At 58.2% G+C, this 22,416-nt stretch overlaps 1 long non-coding RNA gene across 1 annotated transcript; it reads right to left on the bottom strand.

Annotated features, from left to right (window-relative positions):
- Positions 1 to 4,150: 4,150 nt before the first annotated feature.
- On the bottom strand, positions 4,151 to 21,623 carry LOC123839913 (uncharacterized). Its single transcript, XR_006789795.2, has 3 exons — positions 21,561 to 21,623; positions 15,806 to 15,978; positions 4,151 to 4,389 (listed from the first exon to the last, which is right to left on the bottom strand). It is a non-coding gene; the product is annotated as an uncharacterized LOC123839913 (long non-coding RNA).
- Positions 21,624 to 22,416: the final 793 nt, after the last annotated feature.

A 22,416-nucleotide genomic window follows, 5' to 3' on the forward strand; every position in this document is an offset into this window, starting at 1 on the left:
TGAAGACATCACGCTCCTAGAAGAAGCCAGACACACAGGCATCGCACGCCGCATGTGAGCATTTCCACGCGATGCCCAGAACATGTAAATCCCCATGGAACGAGTGCAGAGCCGTGGTTGTGGGGGCAGGGGACGGGGCTCGATGGTTCACAGGGTGGGGTTTCTTTCAGGGGTGATGAGTGTCCTCAAGTTCATGGTGACGTGGCCAACCCTGCCAACAGCCTGAAAACCACCCAGCTGTACATTTTAAAGGGGGTGAAAGTGCCCTACGACCCAGCAATTGCACTACTGGGTATTTACCCCAAAGACACAGATGTAGTGATCCAAAGGGGCACCTGAACCCCAATGTTTATAGCAGTAATGTCCACAATGGCCAAACTATGGAAAGAGCCCAGATGTTCACCGACAGATGAATAGATAAAGAAGATGTGGTCCATATATACAATGGAATATTATGCAGCCATCAAAAACCCGAAATCTTGCCATTTGCAATGACATGGATGGAACTAGAGGGTATTAGGCTAAGTGAAATAAGTCAATCAGAGAAAGTCAATTATCATATGCGGAATTTAAGAAACAAGACAGAGGATCATAGGGGAAGGGAGGGAAAAATAAAACAAGATGGAATCAGAGAGGGAGACAAACCATAAGAGACTCTTAACTCTAGGAAACACACTGAGGGTTGCTGGAGGGGAGGGGGTGGGGGAGGGGGTAACTGGGGGATGGGCATGAGGGAGGGCCCGTGATGGAATGAGCACTGGGTGTTACATGCAACTGATGAATCACTAAATTCTAGCTCTGAAACTAATAATACAGTATATGTTAATTGAATTTAAATAAAACTAAATTTAAAAAAATAAAGGTGGTGAAAGTCTATGGTCTGTGAACTATGCTGAAATGAAGCTGTTAGTAAAAACGAAGTGAAGGGCCGACGAGGTAGTCTGCACAGTCCTGGACACGCATACACACACGGCCCTGCCTGGGCGACACCAAGCCGTCGCACTGACCCCTCCATCTACTTTCTCTGCATGTCCAGAAGCCGGCCGAGCAGCGCAGGACGAGGCTGTGCTCCCCGAGGCGCCCCCGAAGTGGGGCGGGCGGCCTGTGGGCAGTGGCTCATCTGCAGGAATCCCTGAGCTGAAGCTGCCAGCACTCGGGTCCCCAGGGAGCCTGCGCCCCCACCGTTCTGACGCCTTCCCAGATGTGGAAGGCGTGCCTCAGTTCCACCTGCTGGTGGGCTGGGGGGCGCGGGAACGGCTGCCGGCGGGCTGCCCGGGACGCAGGGGATTAGGAGCTGTCCCTGATGGGGCACAGGGTGCGTCAGGAACGGTCCCTGGACGTACCTGTAGGTGAAGATCGGGTTACCTGCAGCAGAGCCCAGAAACTCACTGCGTTTCACACGTGACCAAACCGCATGTGTGCTGGATTAACGCCGACAAGCAGTGAGCAGGCTCAGCGCCAGCACGGCCCCCGCGGTCACCCACCCAGAGGGCCTGCAGGTCTGAACGGAACATCCTCTTCACACTACCATCAAGACACACAGCTGAAGAGGCCTTTAAACACCGGAGGTCACACAACAGTGAGAAACCACAGAGCCTGTGTGGGGTTCCCCTTGTTGTGGGTGCACATGCCCCCCGCTCTGCCCCTCTCCTGCCCCGCCTGCACTTCTTCCTGGGACCCCCCCTCCATGATCCTTCCGGTGTGCACTGATGTTCGCTCTCTGCGCTGTGCGGGGGGCTCACAGACACAGTCACAGGTCTGCCATTACGTCACGCAGAGTGGTCTCGCTGCCCCTCGCTCTCTGTGCTCGTCTCTCCTTAGTGCTGAATAAAAGCGCTGCCTGGATGCACCGCAGGGTTTGGGGCACTGGGCGATTCCGAGTACAGCTGCAGGAAATGGGCAGGTGCTGGGGTTTTTGTGGATGTAAATTTCGGGCTCTTTTGGGGAAAGGGCCAGGAGCACGGCTGCTGGGTCACGTGGGGAGAGCATGCTTAGTTGTGCAAGAAACGCCCACTGTCTTCCACGTCACTGCACCATTCTGCATTCCCACTGCAGGGAGTGAGTTCTCTGCACCGACCGTGGGGAGGATGGAGCCAAGAAACAGGGCTCACATGGGCAGAGGACGGCCCACAACGGCAGGAAGCCAGGCACCGGGCTGCCAGCCAGAGGACCAGGCACAGGGACAGTGCCAGGCTCTCCACCCCCACGCCCACTCGTGACACAGGCTTCCTCACCCCCGATCATGGGTGGGGGCTGCCAAACAGGTGCTGATGGGCAGAGCAGACCACAGGGGCTTGTTCTGACCCGCTGTGCATGGCACCAGAAGGCAAAGATAGACTCTGCTTACCTCAGATTTCATCAGGGAATCTGAAGAGTTAATCTGGAAATGGGTTTAAAACCAACTCCCTGCTGTTCTCTCCAGAGGGATTTGGCTAATGCCCTGCAGATGGGCGGGGCGGGAGTGGCAGGCTCCCATACATTGCTGTGTCCCGTTTCCTGGCCTGTGGGGGCAGAGCTCCAGCAGGCTCAGACCCCCGACCACACCTGCAGCAGGACTCAGCCAGTCAGCACCCTGAACAAACAGCTCTGTTGGGGCCGCGGTGCAAGGAAGGGGCACCAAAGACCCAGGAACAGACCCTTGGGCTCACAGAGGCCCCGCTGCCATCGACAGGAAAAGCGGGATTAACTAACAGAACTCAATCTGGAGGCAAGGAAAACGGATGTGGAAGGCTGTGCCCCTCCCAGTCCCCGGGCAGGACGCGGCCGTGCGGACGGATCTCACGGGGAAGCAGAGAGAGGCCCGAAGACCAGAGTCGGGCGAGCCTCTGGGGCGCAGCTGCGTCGGGAGTCGGCCGAGGGGCTTCCTAACGCTGGCTTCCGAGAGTGGGTCCCGGCGGAGGCTGGTTGGCTCCTCCGGGGTCTGTGTCCACCAGGTGGGCTGGAGAGCTGTCGGCGGGGGGGGGGCCCTCATCCACTCACGTGACCAGAAGCCCTCCTGGGGGGTGTGACGCACGCACATGCCCATCCTGTGGCCAGCGTCACAAAGCTTCCAGAGCCTTCTCTAACACGGTCCTTTCTGGTGCCAGACCACACCCGTTTCACTTGGGGCACATCGTTCTCCGCACGCCCCGGGCAACAGGACAGTCCACTCTAGCTATTAAAAGAAACTCGAAATGCCAACCCTCCCATAAAACAAATACGAGGAGCAGAGGGTCCTCATGACTTTTTCTTTTGAGGGGGGAGGGGCAGAGGGGGAGAGAACCTCAAACAGACGCCCCACATCATGACTTTTTAAGAAGGGAAAAGTCACCACATCTATTTGAAAGGTCTGGAAACAGTTCCCTTGCCTCCAGACTGCGTCTTCGTGAGCCACGTTAACCGTGGCCAGCTGGACTGAAATAACGTCCGCGGGTAGTCTCAGGGGGGCCCCGAGGCCCGTCCACACACAGGATTCCTTCTGACCCCGAGGGCGGCCGCACTCAGGACACAGCGGAGGTCCCCGGACACACAGGGGTCCCCACTGCGTGGGCTCTGTCACAGAAGAATGTTCCGTGAATCAGAGAAACTCCCACAGACACAGAAACAGCGAGCCCGTGAGCTGCCACAGCTTCACCAGCACACGGCCAGCCCAGCCCCGTCCACAGCCCGCCGCCGGCCGCCCACGTGCATGAGTCCACGCCGAAGCCCGCACACCCGCGTGTCTCCGCGTGCACACCTGTCGGCCCGTGTCCCTCAGGGGCGGGAACCTCCATACAACACGACACACAGCACAGCTAACGGTTCTCCCCTGACCGCCCCAGCGTGGGGCTGCTCCCCAGGCCAGTGGCTGCCTGAACTCCCGACCCTCATCAAGTCGGGCCTGTTCCCAACAGTTCTGTCTGCAGGCACCTGGCCCAGCCCTCAAAAGGCTCCAAGTCCGCACGTTGACTGAACACGGCTCAGGAGTGCAGCTTGGCCCAGGAGACACGAGCGAGGTCACGCGGGCATGTCCGCCAACCCTCTCCCCCAAATGCCTCGCTCTCCAGGTATCACAATTGGCTTCGTGCTCCCAGCCTCAGAACCAAAAAAGCCCAAGTGTATAAGGGACAGCTCCAGGAGGGGTGGGAGGACCCAGCACAGAAACCTCAGACACCGGGAAATGGGGCATTTCTTGAGAAGGCACAACAGGACTTGGTGTGTGTGTTTATTTAAGAAGAGAAGGACAGAAAACTATTCTACATGCATGATTCAGCCATGCTGAGCTAAGTGAAGGAAGAGACGAGACGCGGAGAAATCATTCTGGCTGCTGGGTCCTTCGAAGCACGAAGAAACATAATCTTGCATCTCAAGTGCACTTCATGGTCTACTTAGTGTAACAAGATGTTGCCTTCCAGGGTCACAGATGGGCCACTGAAATGAAGGGACACAGTGACCAGAGGGTGACTGAAGAAGCTGTCTTGCTAAGTACAAAGACGGGATTTTAAACCAGCTACAGCAAGGCTACGGAAAACCAACACACCCATTATAACAATGATGATCAGAATTCACATAGTTTACAAGCTTTCAATGTTTTTCAAAGCATTTCAAAATATTTTTTTTAAGACTGTGTTTTTAAGTAAACTCTACACCCAACTGGAGCTCAGACTCACAACCCCAAGATCAAGAGTTGCATGTTCTACCAACTGAGCCTGCCAGGTGTCCCTCAAAGTATTTTTTCAAAACAAAACAGTGATTCCTAACATTTTTGGTATGAAATGTCATTTTAATATAAAAACTGCAAACACGGGTGCCTGGGTAGCTCAGTTGGTTAAGCAACTGCCTTCAGCTCAGGTCATGATCCTGGAGTCCCGGGATCGAGTCCCACATCGGGCTCCCTGGTCAGCGAGGAGCCTGCTTCTCCCTCTGACCCTCCCCCCTCTCGTGTACTCTCTCTCAAAAAACAAAAACAAAAACAAAAAAACTGCAAACTCTTATCTTAGAATACATAGCTAGGGAAATGCCACAGACTAAAAGTTAGAATGTATAATTTTGTACCTTTTAAAAGAATTTAAATTAATCAAATAGTCTACACGCATTGAGAGAGGATAAAAGAACAGCTCAGGCTACACTGAGTCCAAACAACAAATACCAGAGATCTGAGACCACTTCCATATGGCATGTGTCCAAGGGTTAGGGACCAGGAGTGCCAGGGGTGCATGCAGGTGGGGATGCATGTGGGGAAGGGGTTCAGCTAAGGAGGGGCTGCACGTGGGGAGGAGTGGGGTGCACGTGGGGAGGGGCTGCACGTGGGGAGGAGTGGGGTGCACGTGCGGAGGGGGTACACGTGGGGAGGAGTGGGGTGCATGTGGGGAGGGGGTGCACGTGGGGAGGAGTGGGGTGCATGTGGGGAGGGGATGCACGTGGGGAGGAGTGGGGTGCATGCGGGGAGGGGGTGCACGTGGGGAGGAGTGGGGTGCATGCGGGGAGGGGGTGCACATGGGGAGGAGTGCGGTGCATGTGGGGAGGTGGTGCACGTGGGGAGGAGTGGGGTGCATGCGGGGAGGGGGTGCACGTGAGGAGGAGTGGGGTGCATGTGGGGAGGGGGTGCACATGGGGAGGAGTGGGGTGCATGTGGGGAGGAGTGGGGTGCACGTGGGAGGGGATGCACGTGGGGAGGAGTGAGGTGCACGTGGGGAGGGGATGCACGTGGGGAGGGGTGGAGAGCACATGGGGAGGAGTGGGGTGCACGTGGGGAGGAGTGGGGTACACGTGGGGGGGTGCATGTGGGGAGGGGTGGGGTGTACCTGGGAAGGGCTCACGGGGGAGGGGTACAGGACCGGAGCCCAGGGGTTGGGCACTGGTGGCAGGACTGAGAATTCCGGTGACTGGGGGCGCTCAGCTCCTTCACTGGGAGGATGGGTCCCCATCGTGAGGGTCTGGGCCACTGCTTCTATTAGGTCTCTTACCTAGAAGGCTTTAAATGAATTAAAATATTGTATTAGTATCCAGAACACGCCACCTGTCTTCACAGTGTGCTTGTCTCTGTAGCCTCCCAAGAGAACAGACCAGAAGAAACACAGCCGGTGGGTGACAAGTGTCATTGTGTCTCCTTATTTGGGTCTCCCTAGTCAGCTGACAGGAGAGGTTCCCCAGGCCACACATGCCCCAGACTTGAGTTTTTCAAACTGCATTTTTCCGGGGCTTACCCCACTGCCCCTCTCCCCGATGTCTCACTGACAGTAGACGTACTCTCCACGTACAGCCCAGCAAGGACGAGGGTCTTGTGTGCCCTCAGCCTGCCGAGGGTGGGAGCCCGTTCACAGCAGGTGGCCAATGCGTCTTGTTCTCTCTCAAACGTCCCAGATTCCCGAACCCCAAACTTCAACTGAGCACGTTCCCCAAAGTGATGTTCAAATAATGCTCCTGTCATCCCAAAGCTCCTTCCTCAGCCTCTGGAGGGCTGCCAGCTTCCTGCCCTGGACTGAATTTTAAGGACAGAGGGGTTGCTGTCTTAAGTATTTTTCTCATCCCAGCATACGTACTAGATGCATTCCTCGGTATAGCATGTCTCCTTAATTTGTGATTGCTGAGAATTGTGAGACAGATTCCGCCTTGAGAGGTTGGCACTCAAACAGGAGAAGAGACAAACGCTCAAGTAATTATCTGGTCAGTAGAAAAGTGGCCAGTTTTCTGGGCTGATGTGATTAGTGTCCCTGGCTCCTTCCTTAAAAGAGCAGGAAATGGAAAATAGGAGAAGTTGTGTGAGCTTGCCCTTGGTGGGGGTGATGGGAAAGATTTCCAGAACATATTACATTCAAACATCAAGCTGCAGAGAAGAAAGAAATGGTAATTAGATAAAATCCACATCCTATTAGAAGAGTGATATCATGGGGCGCCTGGGTGGCTGAGTTGGCTGAGTGTCTGCCTTCGGCTCAGGTCATGATCTCAGGGTCCTGGGATCGAGCCCCACATCGGGCTCCCTGCTCGGTGGGGAGTCTGCTTCTCCCTCTCCCTCTGCCTGCTGCTCCCTCTCCTTGTGCTCTCTCTCTGCTGTGTTTGTGTCTCCCTCTCTCAAATAAACAAATAAAATCTTCTAAAAAAAAGATAAAAAAAGAGTGATATCATGACCGATTGGGCTTTATGCCAGGAATACAGAAAAAAGGTTGTAGAGGATTAAGTGTGGGGAATGTATAAACATACCTCCTTCTGATGTCGTTCCTAAATAAAAATGTCATGATCATCTCCAGATACTAAAGAAGCACTTGATAAAGTTATTTTTATTTGTTCTTGATTTTAAAATACTCAGAAAAGAAAATCGTTGGGTATTCTAATATAATACACATACACACACTAAACTGTCCCTATCTCAGCCCTAAGCCAGTGTAATACTGAATAGGAAGACTGTAGGAGGCGTGTTCCCCAACAATAAACTAGGCAAGCCCATGATTCCACAATGCCCTAGAGATACCAGACAATGCAATTAGACCAGGAAAAGAAATCAGAAGTATAAAAAACTCAAAGAAATAAAACCATAATTATTTGCTGATTTGTTTATGTAATTATGTAATTAGAATGAATTTTGGATTTTATATGAAAAAAAAAGCTAGCAAGAGTGGTCAGGTAAACCTTTGAAAGGAGCAATGAAGTGAAATGAACCAGATAAAATGTTAAAATATGCCCCAGAGCCCCAGTAACTAAAGCTGAGTGGCACCAGAAACTGAAAGGCAAAAAGACAAATCACGTAGACCAGAAATTACAGAAACTGACTCAAATACATATGGAAGCTTAATATAATTTCATAGTGGTGTCTCCAATCTGTGGAGTGAAGATAGAGATTTTAATAAATGGTATCAGGACCACCAGATTAGAAAAACAAAGTTGGATCCATACTTGAGACCACAGAACAAAATAAATCCAAACAGGTTAAAGGTTTACATGTAAATAAAAGTCCTAGGGGGGAAAAATGGGTGAATTCCTTTAAAACCTTGGAATACCAAGGCCTTTTAAACTATAACTCAACATCCAAAAGCCACAAAATACTGGAATTCCACTACATTTTAAAAATGGCAAAAAAAGAAAATCAAGACAATGGCAATCTGAGAAAAAGTACTTTCAACTCCTGTCACAAGGACCAATCTCCCTAATTTATAAAGAGCTCCTAGAAACCATTCGAAGATGAGCAAGCCAATAAGAAGATGGGCAGCAAGAGGTGTAAACAAGTCTGAAACCAAGCAGGAGGCCCTCCAGGTCTGCGTGGGACGAGTGTGGTCACACCTGCACACCGAGACGGCCCTTCTCCGCCCTTGGACTGGCAAACACGGATGGAGAACCTGGTGCCGGGAGCCTCTGCGGAGAGCCGCTCTCCAGCCGGCTCTGGGTGCACGACGGAGCCCGCAGTGCAGCCGCGACTCGGAGCAAAAGCAGCAAAAGGACTTGCTTCCCCTCGGCCTCTGGGAACCCGGAATGCACACACCGGCACACATACACGACATCATCTGAGGTCACTAACCACAGCACTGTTTGCAACAGCGAGAAAGAAGAACCCAAGCGTCCACCGACAGACTGAGGAGCTGTGGCCGTGTGCACGGAGGGTTACGTGTGGCCACGAATACAGAATGAGCAGCTCGCTCTTCACTGACGCAGAACAACGTCCAAGATACACTGAGCGGGAAAATGTGCCGAATGGGGTTTGCAGTGTGCTGCCCTTTGTATAAGCCAGGAGGGAGCGCGGGATCCCGCAGGAGAGACCACCGCGGGCATAGACCGGCAGGCGCAGCAGGCTCAGAGCGAGAACCTGGCTGGTGTACCTGTTACACCGTTTTGACTGTGAGTCATGAAGATGTGTAGGATTTATTACAAACCAAAAAAGAAAGAAGGAAAGAAGGAAAGCAAAGAAGGAGGGAGGGGGAGAGGGTCCAGGCTGCTTCGGGGAGAAAAGACTGGACAAGCGGGGCTCCAGGAAGGCTTGGATGCCGTGTGACCACCAGCGGGGAGTCAGGGGGGCCGCGGGCCAGCAGGAAGCAAGGTCATCAAAGCAATCGAGAAATAATGTGCAGTCTCGGAGAAGAAAAGATCTGCGTGAAAATAACCCCCCAAATCCCCACGTAGCGTATGAAGCGGGAGAGAAAATTCTGTACTCAAGCAGCACCAGCGAGGCGCTTCTGGTAGCTGCCGGCCAGGCTGGGTCCTCGCTGCGGCGGGAACGGACAGCTGCCCTCCCCAGGCCCACGGGACACACGTAGCCCGGAACCGCCACACGGAGCCCGCAGAGAGGCGCCCCGCCCCGAGCGGTTGAAGGAAGGCAAAGCACCTTGTGTTTGCGGGCACCCACCTTCCCAAGCCCCACGTGCCCAGAGGTCACGTTTGTCCCCAGGAACAGAGGTGCCGGCCACTGTCAACCAAGTTCTCGGGGAACCGGCGCAACAGACACAGAGACCTCGCGCATCTCCCCGCAGGTGTTTGCTGCGCCAGGCGAACTGAGAGAGGACGCTCTGCTTTGAGTGCCGAACACACGCAGACACGCGGACACACGCAGAGACACACAGACACACACGCAGACACGCGGACACACACGCAGACACACACGGACACACATGCAGACACACAGAAGCACACACACACACAGACACACACAGAGACACATGCAGATACACGGAAACACATGCAGACACACAGACACAGAGACACACAGACACACGCAGACACACGGACTCACATGCAGACACACAGACACACACGCAGACACACATGCAGACACGCAGACACAGTTCACCCTCCCAGGAAGCGAGGACCCCAGCGACCCCAGCGACCCCAGCATTAAGGGTCCTGGCAGGACTGTGCCCAGGGGGCCCGTGGCCACCCGTCCCTCAGGGACAAATCCAGGATGCACCGTCCCACACCAGCCGGGGCCCTGGGGACAGCGCAGGTGTTACAGGTGACATCTGCCAACCCCGCAGGCACGGGCAGAGAGGCGGGACCGCCAAGGGGACAGACCCAGGGCGCGGGTATCACAGTCCAAAATTTACCGGGTTAGAAGAGAGCAGAGCGAAGGGAAGTGCGTGTGGTATCAGCCACTCACAGCAGACGGAGCAGATACAAGGACAGATACTTGTACTTCAAGACCTCGCACAGTAGGAGGAACAGCAAACCTGAGAAGGAGAGCAGTCACCCCGGGGGGAGGGGGAACAGGAGGAGGACAGAGGGACGGACCCTACACGCCTCTGGGTGTGCAGTATTCGTTCATGCTACGTAATTACAAAGTAAAATGGAAATTTATTTATTTATTTATTTTTAAAGATTTTATTTATTTATTTGAGAGAGAGAATGAGACAGAGAGAGAGAGCATGAGGGGGGGAAGATCAGAGGGAGAAGCAGACTCCCCGCCGAGCAGGGAGCCCGACGCGGGACTCGATCCGGGGGCTCCAGGATCATGACCTGAGCCGAAGGCAGTCGCTTAACCGACTGAGCCACCCAGGTGCCCTAAAATGGAAATTTAAAAAAACATTTTATTTATTTTAGAGACAGCAAGCAGGCACACGGGGAGGGGCAGAGCGAGAGAGAATCTGAAGCAGACTCCATGCTGAGCGCAGAGCCTGACACGGGGCTCAATCTCACCACCTGAGATCACGGCCTGAGCCAGAAGGAGGGGTTGGCCGCTTAACAGACTGAGCCAGCCAGGCGCCCCAAAAGTAAAATGGAAATGTAAAATGGCAATCACTGAAAAATGAAACGAAGGAATTTACTTTTCCGCTTGCTGACATAACCACATAGAGAGGATTTTGAGAGACTTCAGGACACGGTGATGGGGCTGTACCCCCGGCGGGGTCGTCCCGGACCCCACGGCCGGAAATCTGAATCCCACCTTCCCTCAGGCGTGACGGTCCCAGGTCCGTGACAGAGAGGCCACTGTCGTTCACGCCACCGGGTGCGCGTGCGGGAAACGGCCGAGGAGCCGCATGCTGTTGTCCCCGGAAACGGATTGGGGCGGGAGCGGGAGACAGACCGGGATCCACGTGGCCCTGACGTCGGAGAGCAGGGAGGGAACTCAGCGTGTCTCCTTCCCAGGCTGCAAGGGGGGAGGCGGTCATCCACGCGCGCCGCGGACCAGTTGTGACCCACGTGCATGCTGGGCGCCCACCGCGCACGCGATCCCACTCCGCAGTGCGACCCGAGGCTGAGAGACCCGCTCGGCCCTCTCTAGACCCTCCTCCCCCGAGGTCCCGCAACAGGAACTGTGCGTCCCTCACTCGGCGTCTCTGAGACCCGCCTGGCTTCTCCCGCGAGCAAGCCGCACGGTAGCTTTTGTGGCCAAGCAGTACTCGGTCGCACGAATTCATGTGTACGTGAGCTATTTGAGGTTGAAATGTGTCGTACGCCCTAGGCCCGTCCACTGGCCCGGCACTCGCCCGTGTTCCTCTCCGCAAGGACGTGCCCAGGATGCGGCAGCAGGCCCGGTGGATCTGAAGGCCGAACGAAGAGGCTCCCAAGGCCCCAAACAGGACAATCCGACCCATACGAACAGCTGCGATGGATTAGAATGTATGAAATATTTAAGTCTTTTACTTCTGTTAAAAACCAGACCACTGACGCTAAGCCCCCGTCACCAAACTGAGACTTAGTTACAGCTTCAAGTCCCCCAGAAACGGAGTGACCAGCACCAGGCAGTTGGGTGATCTGCCAGATGGACCCGTGAGCAGTGACCCTGCAATCACCACCCGATTTCTTTCCAGACCAAGTTCCTCGTCCGCCCCTCCTGCTCCTAAGGAGCCTCTCACCTTGTCCACCTGCTCGGAGCCCCTTTCCAGCTGCTGGGTGGGACGCTGCCCTGTTCAGGATCCCTCGAACAAAGCCAACGAGATCTCTGAAATGTATTCACTTAAATTTTATTTTGTAAGAGTTTATAGCGATATTCGTAAAAACCCTTGGGAAGATGCTAACGGCAAACTCACTATCCTAGAAACTGGTAGATACAAGGGGAAGAATCAGGCCTGTGTACCTCCTGTCCTATAAACTGCACCTCACGGCAACAAGGAGTTAAGGGGGACGCTTCTGGTCATTAGGTGAATATAAGAAGGGAAATCTCGAGAGCTAGTTGATAAATCCGAGCAACGCTCACCGATGGCTGCCAGCATCTCAGGAGACAGACAAGCCAACATCACGCACTTGTTGGAAGGCACCACTCTGACGCTGTCTTTTAAAAAGCGCCCCCAGGAGCTGGTTCAGGTTCCGATTTCTAAGCAGACACAGGTCAGTGGGGCTCTGAGGCTCAACAGCGTGGGGCAAGGGCGTCGGAGCGCCTGGGGTGCGGGAGGGTGTCATCTAAACACGGAACAGCATCACCAGGCTCCTAGTACCGTGGTCTCACTCTTCCCCAGACACTCGTTGGTCTAAATCATGACCCTCAGGCACAGTGTGGCCCCGGGATCACCTTAATCATACAGCACACATCATCAAGCTCATAATTACACACAAACCCACTAACTTTCCACAGAAATAAAAATAATCCTTCTGCTATCCTGCTGCTGTGGGGGGGGCGGTGCATGGGGAGGGGGCCTCGGTGATGAGCAGCCTCCCAGCCTCTGTGTCCCCGTGAGGGGCTTCTCAGATGCTCAGAGTCCTTCTTCCAGGTCCTGCGACCGTCACGTCGGTCATAACTAACCCCAAGTCAATGCCACTCGGGAGCGCGTATGTGGGAGGCCCTGGGAGAGCAGAGAACCGCGAGGCTCGCGGGGCGCTGCCGGCCATCGGGGGCTCCTCTCGCCCGGCCCCGGGCAGCTGACTGACACCACGGCGACTTCACCACCCAACCTCATGTGGCCGACGGCAATCGTTCGCTTTACACCCACGTCAAGAACCGCGTTTTGTTGTCTTTTATCCTCAAAACGTTGCCCAGTACCTGTTCAAGCATGATGCTCAAAGGTTTGTGGGCGTCACTGAAGACCCTACCACCCATCACGATCGATGTCACTGTTCGCAAAGTAAACCGCGGGGCAACGGCATCCAAACCAGGGGAGGCTCGCCTCCAGACGCGGCACCTCCGCGGTGACAAGGAGCTGCCCCCGTGACGGGCGCGCCTCCCGCGCTCTCACACGCGAGGTTTCAGATGACAGAGGGCCTTCAAACCCACCAACCCGCCGTCCACGGCCACAGGCTTCCTGCCTGACGTGCCGCAGACGCGCCACGGCGCTCAGCAGATGCTGGAGCCACAGGGAGGCCAGTGGCGGGGCGACCGTGGCGCTGGGGCCCCGCCCGTGCCCACGACACACAGAAGGCGGAGAGCAGGGAATCCAGAGCCGGACAAGCTCGGAGCTCCGCTCGCTGGGATGCACGTGCGCACGCGTGCGCGGGTCCGTAAACACCACCAGTGCCTCCAGAGGTCGGCCTTCCCGAGAGCTGGTGCCTGGTTCACCCCGCCCTCCCGCGCGCGAGGCCACCAGCTCCCACCTCAGGGCCCCCCTCCCGCCTCCGCAGGGTCCTAGTAGCTCACGGGCTCCATTCCATTCTGCTTCAGCTGTTCGCCCAGAACCAGATGGGGAGGGAGGGCTCAGGCCTCCCCACCCCCTGGTGCATCAGGCCCCCGCTCCGGGACTGTTGGCCCGGTGCCCCGGGTGCGTGACAAAGGCCAGCCCTGACCGGGTCATGGACCAGGGGTCCTCAGCAGAGGCAGCTGCCCCTGCAGGGCGTGGGGGGAGGGGAGCTTCGAATGGCTGGGCCAGAATGCAGGGGTAAGCGGAGACCCCCCGCCTGTATCCGGGGTCAGCGTGGGCCCACAGAAAGGCGCCGAGCAGAAAAAGCATCTGCCGCGACTTGCTCCCAGAAAGACAGCTGTGGCCACGGGGAAGGGGGCGGGGGACACACGCTGGGGTCCGTTCCAGACTCCAGCTGAGGCTTGAGCCCGGGACTAGCCCCAGGAAGGAGACCACAGCACTGACCTGCGATGCCCTGCCCCCCGCTGCTGAGAGGAGAGGCGGCCTGACCCTCCCGTGGGGCCATCCCACGGCCGCTGTGAGCGGTGGCTCATGGGCCCCCGGGCCAGGTCACAGGCAGCAGGCCCCCCGAGGAGGCCATCAGCACAGCGTCCCACGGAGGGAGGCCTCCCCCGGGTGGCTGTGGCAGTCTGGGCAGGCTCTGAGCCGCCGGCGGGCACACAGGAGAGCCAAGACCGGACAGAGAGCTACAGACCCACTCTGTGCGCTGGAAAACGAGCTACTCAGAGTCTGCCCCGCACCTGCCTCCCTCCCTCGGCACCCGCTCCCCCCATCTCCACAGGGAGCAAGGACAATGGGGGGGGCCTTCCCGTCCACTGGGGATGGGCCGTGGCGCCCAGCGGGCCTCGTCCATAGAGCAGGACCCCCAGCGCCGCGGAGGTCTGTGGCTTGGGGGACAGAGGAAGTGACGCCAGTGGGAGCGCAGGCCGGCTGGGCACGGCTCTGACCCCCTCGCCCGAGCGCGCGGCACCCCGGGGTCCTCACTGCGGCCCCTGGGCACGCTGCTGCCGCCAGGACGCCATGGAGAGTCCAGCCCCGGTGTCCCACTCCGGAGCCCGAGCCACTTGCGGCCCAGCTGAGCGCGGAAGGACTAGAGAGCCTTGCAGACGCAAAGGTCAGTGCCCCCCAGTGTCCGCGATCCGGAACTGCGCGCTCGCTCACGCAGGAGGCACATGGCCTTCCCAAGTGGCCTTCCCAGCGCGGGGGTGCCGGGTGAGGGGCAGCGCCGTCCCCAGCCCTGTCCCCAGCCCCTCCTGCCCTCGCCTTCCCCGAGGTGGCCGTCCAAAGCGCCGCTCCCAGCGCGGAGAGCACCAGAGAGCCGGGGAGCCCCATCGCGGGGACACTGACTTCAGCCTCCCGCTCCCAACAGTCACCGACAAGGGACGTGACAAAAATCAAGTTTCTAAACCTACAGGAGACGCGGGTGGGGCCGCCCCGCCAGAAGGAACCACCCACCGGCCAAGTTCAAGTGGCCAACTGCGTTCACACATGGAAGGGCCCGTCACTGGAGCCGTGGCTCAGGACCGCTGGTCCGGAGTGTGTCCCAGACACCGCAATCAGCAGCACAAACTCACACGCGGACATAGACACGCAAGGGCTGAGCTGCAGCGATGGCCCAGCTGGCCTGCTCGCCAGGGCCGCCCACAGCTGCACGGAGACCCAGACACAGCCCGCGAGGGACACAGCCCCGGGGGGACACTCGCCATCCCATCCGTGCTGTCCCTCGGTGGTCAGCACGTGGCTTGCCCCGTCTAGTGAAAACCACTTTCAGAGTAGGGTGGGGAGGAAGGGCAACAAGTAATTTAGTGCAGACGAACCGCAGACCAGGGTCCAGCCTCTGGCTTCGGTTACGAGATGGCCAGGAGCCTGCGGGAAGGGACCCAGGCCTGGACTGGGGCCAGGCTGGGCACGGAGGAGCATGGGGCTCTCAGCCCGCATGGGTCATGCTCGCTCTGTCCTCCGGGCACCAACCACTGACCTGCTGAGCCGTGACAGCTCCGTCTACCGAATTCCACAGCAGCTCCTGTGGTTTTGAGAACTGAAGCCAAGCCTGCTGATGGTTCCCCTCTGGCCGCACTGTGCTTCATCCCTAACTCAGACGAACTTTTCTCCTCTCGCATTAACCCGCTCATCGCAATAACCTCCAGGACCAAGTGAGGAGCATCTTGGGAGCTCCTCACCGGGTGTGGGCAGGTAACAGCCACGGGCCTGCAGCCAGACGCCACGGGGACGCCACCGGGACACCACGATGGACACTGTTCTCCCAGACCCAAAACACACTCATCTCCTACAAGGACCAGAAAAGCTACGGGCAGGACTTTGAGCTTCCGGGTCAAACTAAGGATTAAAGTGGTCCCTACCTGCAGGTGAATGTGACCCCTCTGGTGGGTCTCTGACAAGCCTGAGGACGTCAGGTACATCGATCTGAGGGTCACCTTCTTCTTTTTCGGTCTCATCGGAGCCTCTCCGGGAAGAATGATGGTTGCGTCCAGTTTTCTTGCACAGGACAAACCTCCAGCAGTCAAACATGAGTCTGCAGTGCGAGAAACAGATTTTCAAAGGAAAATGAGCTCACCCTGCCCAAAGACAGCATAGTCGTTTCTCGAAGTCCAAACAACTAGATGCAGCCTTTTGCAGTGTTTATTCAGAAATGGAGGGAGTACGTTTAAAAGGAAATTCATTCTCCTCCAATGAATGTCTACTGCATCAATGTTCAGTTAAACAACCTTCTTTTATGATATTGACACGGAATAAAGGTTGCATAAACAAAAATATTATTCACTTCTGCTTAAAAAAAACAAAGGCCTAGATTTTCCCCTTGACATTCAGGTTCTTGTTTCAAGAATATAAAAATCCCTGATTCCCTGGTTTCAAGGTCACAGTCTAATTCACCAAACTGGCAAACTTTCAAAACCACTGCTGATTGCTTATTCAGATTACTGAAAAGCATGGGAAATCGTCTGAGCAGAGAATGTCCTCCCAAGTCCCAGAACAAACATTAAGGTACAATCCCTCCCGTGAAAATCCAGCAAAGGAAACTTAAGTCAGGTTTTTGGGAGGCAATCCTGAATGTAAACAGACAGCTGGTAAGGACACTTGAGACAGAAAGCAACGGAAGTCATGTGTGGGGTACACGGCTCCCAACCTCGCGGTTTTGTGCTTGGTCTGAGCCCGTGTGTGGTTCCTTATGACATCCCCCTGTTGACTCGGTACCTGGCAGGCCCCGTCTTCGAGAATAAAGATGGAAATGATCTGACTTGAATATTATTACCAACAATATCACCTTTCCACCTCAGTGTTTAGGTTCCGCCTGATGCGTTGGGGCGGTTTTGTCCTGGCCCCAAGCCACGCCCCACCAGGAGGAGGCCACCCCAGGGACGAGCACCACCCACTTCCCTTCCTCCCACCGACGCCCCTTGCCATTCCAGCCCAGGCCCCGCCACTCTCCCCCTCAAGGCTCTCCCTGACCGCCTGGCCCCCGACGGCCAGCCCGCCCTCCGTGCTGTTCCCAGGTCTGGCTTCCTTTCGGACCCCCAGGGCAGCTTCGAAAGCCCACCACTGCCTGCCCGCATCTAGGGAGGAGTTTGGACGAGTAGGGCACTGAGGCACGGAGCCTCGCCTGTCTTTGCAGGGAGGAAGGAGCCGCCACCGGACTGGGGTAACTCTGGCTGGCAGACACACAGCCCGGTTCCCTCATGCGGCGAGCACCACCAACCTCACAGCCTGCCCAACAGGAGACCCATTTCCTCCCTGTTTTCCTGCCAACACACACGCTCAGGGCTTCTTCCCCTGCCGGTCCCACAGTATGCACGGGTCCCTCTGGTTTTATTCTCACTGCTGCTGGCCCCAACTTGCTCGGTACCTACACGCGTCCTTTGTGTCACTTCTCTGGGCATGCGCTTCGGGTGCCGGTGACGCTTACTGGACCTCTCTGCCCAGCACCAGAATGAGGATCCCTCACGCTGAACCCGAGGGACAATGAGCCGCTCTCTCCCGAAAGGCCCTGGGACCACTGCATTGGGGCCTGTCCCCGGATCCAGGACCATCAAACCGTGTTCCAGGAACAGCGCCGACACGGCCACAGTCAGACGGAAGCTAATGATTTCCGATTGCCTTAGTCTGGCCTTAACATGAAACACGAGGAGGCACATTTCCCTGGTTAAAACAAAACCAACCCCCAAACCCTGTTTTTTTCCTCCTTTCTTCCACATTCTGCTCAGAGGATTTCAAACACGAGCAGGCTGATGGTAATCTTAAACCTCCGGACGGAAAGGAAAGGCCCGGTGTGTGATTCCCTTTGCTCCCAGGAGTGCTGGGCTCCTGCCCCTCCAGCCCGGCCTCCAGCGCCCCCACCCGCCACAGAGATCGCAAGGGTCACCAGGCACTCAGTCTCCGGTCTTGAGACCCAAGCGAGACGGCACAAAGTTTTTTAAGGACTTTGTTCTCAAAAGCATGCCCTCCACCCCGCCTTGGCTGGAGGACCCATGAGGCCACTCCCGCTTCCACCGGCAAGGTCACGGCCAGGCAGGTCAGCCCCGAGCACCCCAAGGACAGCTGGCGCTGGGGGCCGGAGCGGTGAGCCCCTGCCCCCAGGACTGTGGTCCTCCAGTGACTGCACACCGCCCCCCACCCAAAGCTCCCAGGCAGACGGCGGCATCTCGACAGTGGTTTCCCACAGCTAATGTCATCTCGAGGGCACAGAGCTCAGACCCAGATGGCAGGCCCGTTCACTTTAAACATCTCCAGGCTGGGGGGGCCTGGGGGGCTCAGTCGGTGAAGCGTCTGACTCCTGGTTTCAGCTCAGGTCGTGATCTCAGGGTCCGGGATCGAGCCCCGTGTCGGGCTCCACGCTCTTCGGGGAGTCTGCTGGAGATACTCTCTCTCCTTCTGCCCCTCCCGCCCGTGTGTGCGCACTCTCTAAAATGAATCTTTTTTTAAAAAATAAAAATAATAAACAAACAAATAAGAATCTCCAGGCTGGCAAAACCACCCAGCACCAAACTGTCTGTCTCCCACTGAAAAGCTCCCGATAGGTGAGGACCCGGAGTGGTCACAGCCACCAGGTCTGGTTCTGTCCCTCTCTGGAGTCCAGGCGTCCCCCTCGCAGCACACAGGGGACTTGGGGGCTGGGTGGCAGGGACGTGGCCGAGTACAGCAGAAGACCCAAGCCAACCAGCGTCGCCCGCTCCTCCTTCGGCTGGGCCACCTCCCTGCGCACCTGCTTCGGTGCTGAGGGCTTCAGGCCAGCCCTGCCCCGCAGGAGCTCGGGGTCCCGGGAGAGCGGCCCGTGCACACGCACACCCGGGCTCGGCGTCGCTCACACTCAGTGCGGTCGCTGTGCCCGGCGAGGGTCCCCTGAAGGGAGTCACCCAGGGCGCTGCGCACGCTCTCACTGACGAGACGGCTGCCTGCGGACAGGAAATCTGACTCTCCTCTCCCGCGGCTGCTTACGAGCGGGAGCCCCAGCACTAGAGAAATGCACCGAAGATGCGAATGTCGCAGCTGGCTCCGCCGCGGTCTCTCATGACAACTGCATTATCAATCAGTTACAAATCGCCAATACTGAGAATGTAGTAGCATCATTCAAAAGCAAAGAAGGTGGTTCTAGGACAGAGAAGCGGAAGGTGGAGGGGACTCGTCATTCGCCCTCTTCTTCCCCCCATGGGCCACAAAGTCGAGATGTCCTAGCATTTCCTGCAACCACGCAGTATCAGACATCCTACTGTGGGCAGAGAGTTCTGGAAGTTTCACTCAAGGAAGTCAGGAGGAAGCAGGGTTATGTCCCCATCTCAAAGAGGAACATGCCACAGATAGGCTACGCCAGCTGGGAGCCCACGGAGAGTCTACAAGCCCCTGGGCAGCCCACAAGAGGGGGCCACCCCTGCCTCTTCCAGCGGCCACGCCAGCCGACCGCAGCGCCAGACTCCGCCCACGCGTGCGGCCTTCCTGTGAGCCGGCGCCTGGCCCACGGCCGCTTCTGCAAGTGCTTTGGTGAAGACCGACCCCATCCTCTCCTGCAGGTGCTTTGGTGAAGACCGACCCCATCCTCTCCTGCAGGTGCTTTGGTGAAGACCGACCCCATCCTCTCCTGCAGGTGCTTTGGTGAAGACCGACCCCATCCTCTCCTGCCCTCTCCAAAGGACGAGGCCCCTGAGCATCTCTGCTGCCCGTGTGTGTCCAGCCCAGCGAGTCTCCCACCTGCCAGCAAAGAGCTTCACTAATGTTCTCGTGAGCAAATACAAAAGGACAAATGCAGTAAACGTCTGTAACTACTTCTCCAGGAGCCTCTTAAAATAATACGACACCCACGAAGTCGGGGACCATGTGCAGTCGGTCGGGAGCATTCCAGGCCGGCTGGTTTGCGGCCCACACACACTCCACATCCTTGCTTCAGCTGCAGGATTCTGTCCACGTTTCAGAAGTTCAATAACCTGGCGGCGGACAGCTGTCCTTCCAGTGACTGGGATCTCACCTCGACTTGCCCAGATGCTGCTTTCCCAGATAAATGTCCCGTTTTCAGTTCAAGACCGCAGTGGGAAGCCTGAGGCTCAGAGAGAGAGAGGGTCACCTGCAGGCTGATGGTGCCGCCGGTGAGCACCAGGGAGCGACAGCTGGGGCGGGGTTGGGGGGAGACTCTGCTGGAGACCATCCCGACTGTCAGGGGCTCTGCAGGGCCAGTCACCCGTGACCCCTGCAGGACGGCCTCCTTCTAGGTCCCTGTAAGTTCTCCTGTAAGAAAACCTTGCCTCTCCCGCTCTGAGAAGAGTCGCCCCAGGCCCTCCAGGCCCCAGGGCCCCCTCCCCGGGCTGTGGGCCCTACGTGGCAGAAGCTCTCTGCACCGACCTCTTCCTTACACAACTGTGTGAGGCAAAACTGAATGCCCCAGGAGCGTTAGCCTGGCCCAGCCCCTGACGCCAGGGTGGGAGGGCGCAGGCCAGCCCACGGGGTAGGGAGCAAGGTCCTGAAAAGCGAAGGGGTCCTAAGACAGAGCCGGATCACCCCAGCGAGAGCCCCCTCCTCGCCACCCCCCAGGTCGGGGCAGGACTGTCCCCCCCGCCGTGGTGTGAGCAGAGGGCGTGGGTCCCAGGAGGCTGGGCAGAGCTCAGAACAGCCTGGTCCGTGAACTCGGGTCTGCAAACCAGCTTCGGCCGTCATCCCCTGGATTTGCACAGTAGAACGCCCGCCCGCTGGTGCAAGGGCTCCTTGCCCGCACCCCCTCACCAACCTGCCACGTGGGGTCCTCTGCCTGCCTCAGGGGGGGCCTGGACACTCTGCGGGCAGCAGCCCCTGGGGACCCACTTCTATTTTTGTGGTGCCCCTGCGGCTCCCAGCGGCCACACATCCTGGGGCCTCCCACAGCATTCCCCCCCACATCCTGCTGCCGGGTCGCCTTAACCCCTTCCTGGGCCAGGGCTGGCGGGCAGCCTGCGGGGGCCCCTGGAGGCCTCTGGCCCCTGGATGGGGCTGTCTCCCGTAAGGACCGGAGGCTGTGTGCTCAGGACCAAAGTCTGCTCCTCCCCAAAGCCCCTCTTAAGTGAGCAGAGCTGCTCGGGAGGAGCCAAGGAGAGCAACAGGGCCCCTTTCTTAAAAAGTGGTCGAACAGCCTTTGAAGTTGACTGAAAAGAGCCGCTCTTCTTTTTCAGCTGTGGGAGTCTCTCTTGAGTAGCCCTTTTGAAAGGCAAGGCCGCTAGACTGTGGGCCACCCGCCTTTCCCGCTGCCGCTGCCGGGCGGAGGAGCCCAGGGAAGTGCAGACGCCGGTGGGGGGGCCTCGTCCTGCTGCCCCCACACCGACCTGCAGGGCCACCTGTCCCAACACCTGTCCTGACACCTCACGGATCAGCGGGGGTGGGGGGGGGTCGAGGAGCTTGGGATGTGGCTCTTCAAGGTGGGGGGCATGGGGGCGTGGGTGACACCTGCCGCGTGTGACACGGCCCCGTGACAATGGGGAGGGGCGTCTGGGCACAGCGAGCCCCTCGCCTCCAGCCGGCGACTGCAGGGATGCACCCCACCGGAGAACCCGGTCGGGCCCGCCCACCTCCGTATGCTCACCGCCCCCCCGCCCCCCCGACGCATCCACCCCTTCCACCGGCCCCCCACCCCCCACCCCCGCACACCTGCCCGCCTGGACAGTCCTCCCCGCGTCCTCCGCCGCAGGTGCCGCGCCTGACGCCGCCCCGGGCCGCAGGGGGAAGGGCGGAGGAGGGGGAGGGGTGCAGGGAAGGAGGAGGGCGCCCGGGAGAGGCGGGGAAAGGTGGGGGAGAGGTGGAGGGGGAGGGCGGGACGGGGGAGGAGGGCGGAGGGCGGAGGGAGAGGCGGAGGGAGGGCGGTGGGGGAGGAGGAGGCGGGAGGAGGGGGAGGGCTCAGGGGGGAGGAGGAGGGAGGGGGTAGAGTCTGGGGCAGGGGCGGGACCAGGAGGCGGGGGAGGGTGCGGGAGGCGGAGGAGACACCCGAGCCCGCCCCGGCCTCCTCCTACGTGTCAGGTGGGCAGGGGTCGTCCTCTCCGCCTGGGGTCGCCCCCGACCGGCGCATGCATGTCGGGCCTCCCGAGGGGACACGGGCTGGGCTGCACGCGGAGCTCTGCCCGGAGGCTCTCCCCTGCCCGACTCCAGTTCCCGGGCTCACCCGCAGGACGAGGGTCCCGCGGGCCGCAGAGGCACCTGCTCAGAGCCAGGCTCCATGCCGCCCTGAGGCCCCCCACCCACGCTAGGCTCCCCCAACTCGCCAGGAGCCTCTCAGGAGGAGGAGGGTGGCCGGCGGGGCGGGTCAACACGAAGCCCGTGCGCCCCGTGGCCTCAGCCCTGCGCGTGGTGCCTGTGGGCCAGGCCACCTGCGGGCTGCGCTTCTGCGGGAGCCGGCCAGGGCCCCGGCCAACAGCGGGGAGCCAGGCTCCGGCCCTGTGGGAAGCACAGCCCGCTGTCACGACCTAGGGCCGGGGTGGGCAGGAGCTCACTGCACCCCTTGATGGCCGTG

This window comes from Mirounga angustirostris, unplaced genomic scaffold (assembly GCF_029215605.1).
Source record: "Mirounga angustirostris isolate CCGP_5_RB_7025 unplaced genomic scaffold, mMirAng1.0.hap1 SCAF_3, whole genome shotgun sequence".
In the NCBI taxonomy this organism is placed as follows: domain Eukaryota; kingdom Metazoa; phylum Chordata; class Mammalia; order Carnivora; family Phocidae; genus Mirounga; species Mirounga angustirostris.